Source organism: Callorhinchus milii, unplaced genomic scaffold (genome assembly GCF_018977255.1).
Source record: "Callorhinchus milii isolate IMCB2004 unplaced genomic scaffold, IMCB_Cmil_1.0 Scaffold2, whole genome shotgun sequence".
Lineage (NCBI taxonomy): Eukaryota > Metazoa > Chordata > Chondrichthyes > Chimaeriformes > Callorhinchidae > Callorhinchus > Callorhinchus milii.
Window position 1 is genome coordinate 82665703 of NW_024704743.1, and position 6642 is coordinate 82672344.

Below are 6642 nucleotides of genomic sequence, written 5' to 3' on the forward strand. Positions count from 1 at the left end.
GCTGGTATTTTCAAGACCCACGTTGGGACTTTGAACTTACAATCCAGGCTGTGGGAACATTGAGTTGTTGGAGGTGTCATTCTTTAGATGAGACATTAAATGAAAGGTCGCATCGGCCTGTTCGGATGGATGTTACAAATTCAGTGATATTATTTGAAAAGAAAAGAGAGTTTCTCTGTTTCACCGGATACCTGAGATAAGCCAATATCATAAGAACATAAGAACATAAGAATTAGGAGCAGGAGTAGGCCATTCGGCCCTTCATGCCTGCTCTGCCATTCAATAAGATCATGGCTGATCTTCTCACCTAACTCTGATTACCTGCCCTATCCCCATATCCCCTAATCCCTCTATTTTTCAAGAATCTATCAGTCTCAGCCTTGAAAATGTTCAAGGACTGAGCATCTATAGCCTTCTGGGATAGTGAATTCCATAATTTCACTACCCTCTGAGTGAAGAAATGTTTCCTCAACTCTGTTCTAAGAGGCTGACCCTTAATTTTAAGACTGTGACCCCTGGTTATAGATTCTCCTACCAGGGGAAACAGTCCCTCTGTGTCTACTTTATCCAGCCCTTTAAGAATCTTATAAGTTTCAATAAGATCCCCCCTAATTCTTCTGTACTCTAGAGAATACAGCCCTAGTTTATTCAGCATAGAACCATGAAAATCTACAGCACAGAAGAAAGCCATTCAACCTCTTGTGTTTGTTTGTGCTGACTTTTTGAACATGTAATCCATTCAGTCCCATTTACCTGGGATAAGAGTTTTTTCTCCCAGGGTGCTGGCCAACAATACCCCTAGATAAAATTGATTATTCACTTCATAGCTATTTGTGGGACATTGCTGTGCACAAAATGACTGCCGCATTTGCCTACAGAAAATACACAGTCACTTCACTTTACAGCAAATCCTATGAAGGGCTTTGAGACATCCTCCTGATGTGTAAGGAACTATATCAAATGCAATGTTTATTATTTTCCCCAAATCCCTGTATATCACTCCTTTTAGGTATCTATCTAATTCCCCCTCGAAAGCTAATATTGATTCTGCCTCAATCATTGTCCCCAGCAGGGCTTTCTACATCCTAACAACTCTGTCTAAAAAAATCCTCCCAATCTCCTCCTTTGAAAATTATCTCAATTTATTTTGATTTTTTCTTAATTATTTGGATTTCAAGAACCTCACAATGGTGTAAAACTCACTTAATTTCCTAGCAGCTCCCTACCTCTATGACCTGCTTACATCTCACTCCACTACCCTGTTGTTTCTCAACAGATTTAATGTCACAATTATCACACATAATCTGGTTTGAAACATCACATTTTTCGCTCTTTATTTCAATAGTATTTAAACAGAAGAAAGCCATTCAACCCCTTGTGTTTTTTTGTGCTGACTTTTTGAAAGACTAATCAATTCAGTCCCATTTGCCTGGGATAAGAGGTTTTTCTCCCAGGGTGCTGGCCAGGGAATTAAAGAGCTCATTAACTATGTAAGTGCACATTGAGGTTAGGGTGAACCTCTTTTTCTATATTTCTTTTTATTTTATATGCTCGTAGCATAGAGCCCAGTGATGGAGCAGAGCCAGAAACTCCTTGATGGCCTGGATGCTTTGCGTAATGTGCAGTAACACCCTGTGTCTTCTCCTCAGAGAAACAATGCTGTCACTCTGGTGTAATATTTGCGTAATGTGTACTTCACTTCCTCTTTGGAGGCTTCTCGGGGACAGATTGCTGAAATAATAATCAGCGTGCAATTGGGTGTGAGTGTACTTCTGCACTATGCTAAATATATTTTGTTTTAATGAGGGCAAATATTTTTATTGCAAGCAATTTTAAACAGCACCACTCCTTCCAGTTGATAGACTTAACCATTAGACTCTCATAACAGGATAATATTCTACTAGGGTCAAGGGAGTTGCCAAAGGCATGCATGCAACACCCACTTTATCTGTGAGCCATAGAAAACTAGCAAGGAACAATTCATTATCTGCATATTTGTCATACATATAAAAGGACGGGGAATTCCTAGGTTTACTGGTACTGCTTTTTTCAATTAAGAGTTCTCATTCTAATGTTAGACAGTCCAGGTAGTTCAATTTGCCGACCACGAAACTTGGAACTAATAGGTTCTGTGCTTGAAGCTGATGCATGACCTCAGCCCTTTACACTTTGAGGTTGATAAAATGAGCACCACTTCCAAAATGCTTCTCCCATGGAAGGGTGGGGTTACCATGGGAATGAGTTGAAATAGAGGAGATTTACCAAAGTCAGGCACCTCTGACATCTCTGCTGCTTTAAAGACCAGCTTGTGAGGTGAAAAAATTACGGGATTCGCTTGTTTTTTGACATTTGATTGGTTGGTTTTGCTAGCGTTTCATCCACAAATACAATCAATCCACTTTACCATATTCAAATCTTGTGAAGCGAGTGACCAAACCACCAAGGCTCAAACTTGAGTACTGGAGGCCAACCAACTCCGTGAAACCGCACCCCAGCAATTGGGCAATCCAGGGCAGTATACACCAGCAAGTGGACAATTGAGGGCAGAACACCCCAGCAAGTAGACAAGTGGAGCTGGTTCGGGAAGCGGAGAGCCATATTCTAATGGGAAGAAAATTAGAAAAATAATTGGACATAAACTTAGACATTAAAAAAGGTCATTCATTTCATAACTATTTGTGCGACAATGACTATGCAAATTGCTGCCGCATTCAACTATCAATACAGGCATCCCATCTGTGAAGCACTTTGAGGCATTTTCACATAAGGTACTATATCAAATGCAGTTATTATTGTGTGACACTCACTACCCAGTTCACACATGAAGAATTGCCACTAAGGTGAGGTGCTGGAGAGCTATCATTTACTGTGGTCATGTATCCAAGTCTGAGTCACCTCTTTTAAACAGGAGACAAGAGGCCAGGGAAAGGGATCATAATCATGTTTGTTTCTATTTACTGGTTGTTTATCAGTTTAATTTGATATGACTAAGATGCAAATAGATTGATTCCATTGTGGCTAAGATCATTTTCCATAGTCATATGCAGTGACTATTCAAGGTATTAAACTCAATTTAATTTGAAAAAAAATGGTATAATACGCTATTGACAAGTAATGGAAAGATTGATACTTTTAACAATTAGTATATAAGTTTCGATAGCTGAGTTTTTCTGATGATTGATTTCCTCAAATGCAGTGGCACATATTTATCTTTACATGTTCATTACCTTACTACTCCTGTATGATAAATTGGGTCTTGCCTTGGCAATTATAGGAAAGAGCAGTTGTTTTGAATGTGAAAGCAAGTGTGCTTTGATGGTCATTTGCAAGAGAGAAAGAACATCTGGCACCCAGGGTCCCTGCTGAAGTGCTCTGTTTATTTGAGGTAGTTGTAAGGGGGTTAAAATAGCTGTATTCAAAGACAGATAAGTGTGTGTGTGGTGGTGGGGGGGGGGGGGGGGGGGGGGGGGGCGCCAGGGGCGGTGGGGGCACGGCAGAAGGGAAGGAGAGTGTGTGTACCAGACGTTAGAGGGAGGTGTAACAGAAGGCTCAACCATCAATGATAGTGTGAAGTGGGGGGTAAGCATTACAGAAACAAATTAGCTCAGTGGAGGGATGAGCAGAGGAATTGGAGAAGGAGTAGATCAACAACAACTTGCATTTATATAGCGCCCTTCACGCTGGAAGGGGTGAAAGGGAAGAGGACTGGGTGTTTGGCGTACGCCTAAATTGATGGACATGCTGAGGGAAGGCCACATGCATGAAAGAAACAAGATCAGAAGAACAACTTAACTTGTCGATGAAGGCCTTCAAGGTCAGAAGTCCAGTTAGCTACAAAGATTTCAATAATGCGTCCATTGTTCAAGGATCATTAAAGTTTGCTGTAACTAAGGATGAAATTGATTTGTGGCATTGTTGATAGAGGTTAACCAGAAACTGAATCAAAGGATCCTTCTTGTGTAGGGGGGGCAAAAGGATGGAGGAGTGACTTTGATTTATGTGATGAGTGTAATTTAAAAAAAGTTATATTTTCTGAAAAAATTTGGCTTCTTGGAAAGTTATTTAAGGTTATATGTATGTGATTTCAATGCTATCAGACAAAGTAAATGTTTATGTGCATGTTAATGAATGATTGTGACTTTGATATCTATACTTGGGTGTCCTATTATTGATACATGGTACAGTATTTAAGGAAGTGTAAAAAAAACTTGAGTACTGTGATTCTCAACTAAGTTACATCTGTTACCTTTTCAAGGATCATTTCAAGACCCTTGATCTTCGACTGCACCTTCAGTCACCTTCCAACCCCCCCCCCCCCACCCTCTCCCTGCCCTCCATCCCAAAGGCCAAATCGGGTCCAGATCCTTGACTGTCCAGCGCCTTGAGACATCTTCCCGACGTGAAAGGCGGTATACAAATGTAATTTGATGACGTTGTTGACTTTCTTAATTAAATAAATTAAATTCCTAAGATTATTATTCTTATTAATTAATAGATTAGATTACTAAAATTATTAATCTTATTAATTAATAGATTATGTATTCATAGATAATGTTATCTATTAGTTTTATTTTAACAGATAGAAAGATTATTTTGTATCTTTCAAAATAAAATATACATTTACTAATGGAGAATCATTGAATCATTTAAATACAGATAATAAAAAAAACAATTCTTGCATTTGATATAGTGCCTTATCATGTCGTCAAGATGTCTCAAAGCCCTTCACAGGATTTACTATAAAGTGGAATGACTTTGTATTTTGTGGGCGATATGCTCGGACACTAGGAGAAACTTCCTTTCTCTTTTTGAATAGTGCCATGGGATCTCAAAGCACTTCACAGAATTTACTGTGAAGTATATTGTAAGTGAATGCAAAACCAATTCTGTGAATAGCAATGTCCCACAAACAGCCATAAAGTGAATGACCAATTAATTTATCTGAGGATTTTAGAGCTTCAGATATTTCCCTTACATGGTGCTGCCTTAACAAAAGTTCAAGCTGATCCTGAAACAAATTTTCACAAACAATAAAATTATGATGAGTTTTATCTCCCACATATAAGAAAATCCAATGAAATGCCAGAGATTACACTTGTGCATTCAATTGTAGGCTTTGTTTAACTTTAATTTGATGACTGCCCATTGTGGCCTTAATAAAAAAAGGAATAAGTTTGTTTGATCTGAGGAAGCTGACAACCGCAATGTGTTTGTAATGTGTGGCTGCCTTCTATGAAATAGAGAACAAAAGAGCAAAGTACAAGAGCTGGTTTCAGCTCCCAATGCAGACTGAAACTAATAAATGTTTCTCAGATTGATAAATAAAACTGTTTTCTGCTTTTGTTCTGTAGTTAATTGATACCATGAACTCTTCCAAGAGTTGATCTATAAAATGAAACACCACTGCAAGCAGTTTGTAAAACAGTGTCTGTACACTTAACCTATTTTATGAGCTCTCAATGCATGATGAAATGTTTGTGTCGCTGACCTATATACTGTAATTAGATTCACAAGATCACCAGAGGTTCAGATGCTCATTTGTTCTCATCCTTCCAGAATATGAAATGTACCACCTTCCCAGCTGCATTGAGCTCTTTACCCAGCGTCCTTGCCTCCACCACCTTTCCTGGTAACTTGTCCCAATCATTACTTATCTTCTGTGTAACAAAATACTTTCCTGTGGTCTTGTCCCCAAATTGCCCTTCACAACCCTGAACTTCTACTCTATTTATTCCCCAGAGGATCAAATGCAAGATCCTCAGCCTCTCAGCCCCGAGGCTCTGGAACTCCATTCCCCAGTGCCTTCGCCTTGCTTCCCCCTTTTTCCTCCTTCAAGGCCGGTCTCAAGACCTTTCTCTTCGACCGTGCCTTCAGCTCCCCTCTCGACTCTCTACCCCCTCCTCGCTCCCTCCCTTCCCTCCCCTCACCCTGACCATTTCCCCCACTGCTCGGGTCCCGACCCAACTGTCCAGCACCTTGGGACGTCCTCCCAACGTGATGCAATCTTGTTCTTGTTGTATTTGTCCTGTTGCTTGGCTTTCATGATACTGTATGCAATCCATATCCGGGGTAATAATCCCTCAATCCACAAGATCCAGTTTGAAACTTTAGGCAAGTCTCCTTACTGCACACACCGCTGTTTACCGAGCAGTAAGTAGGAACCCAGTTGTTAGTTATTGGCGGATCGCTTTCCCGGGGTAATAATAATCCCTTCCAAAATAAAATAATACGTTGGTCACTCAATCCACGACTGTTTGTGGGGACACGGCCGTGCACAGTTGGCTGCCGCGTTTCGCCCACCAAATACACAGTCACTACACTTTGCAGTATAATTGTGTGAAGCGGTTTGAGACGTCTCGGAGCCGCGATCGGGCGCGATATCAAATGCAAGGATTATGGTTATTGTGGAATGTCAGCGCAGGTCGCTGGGGGACGACCATCTAAATGACACAGTTTATCATAAACTATCACATATCTCCTTTGTAATGAACCATTTACAGGTTGTCCCATTGGATCAGGGAAGCCCCGCCCCCAACCCCTCCCCCATTGGTGCTGAGGTAAGCGGGTGACGCAATGACGTTGCGTGTTGCGCGTCGACGCCGCGCGGACGTCCAATGACGCCGAGTCACGTGATGTCGGCGG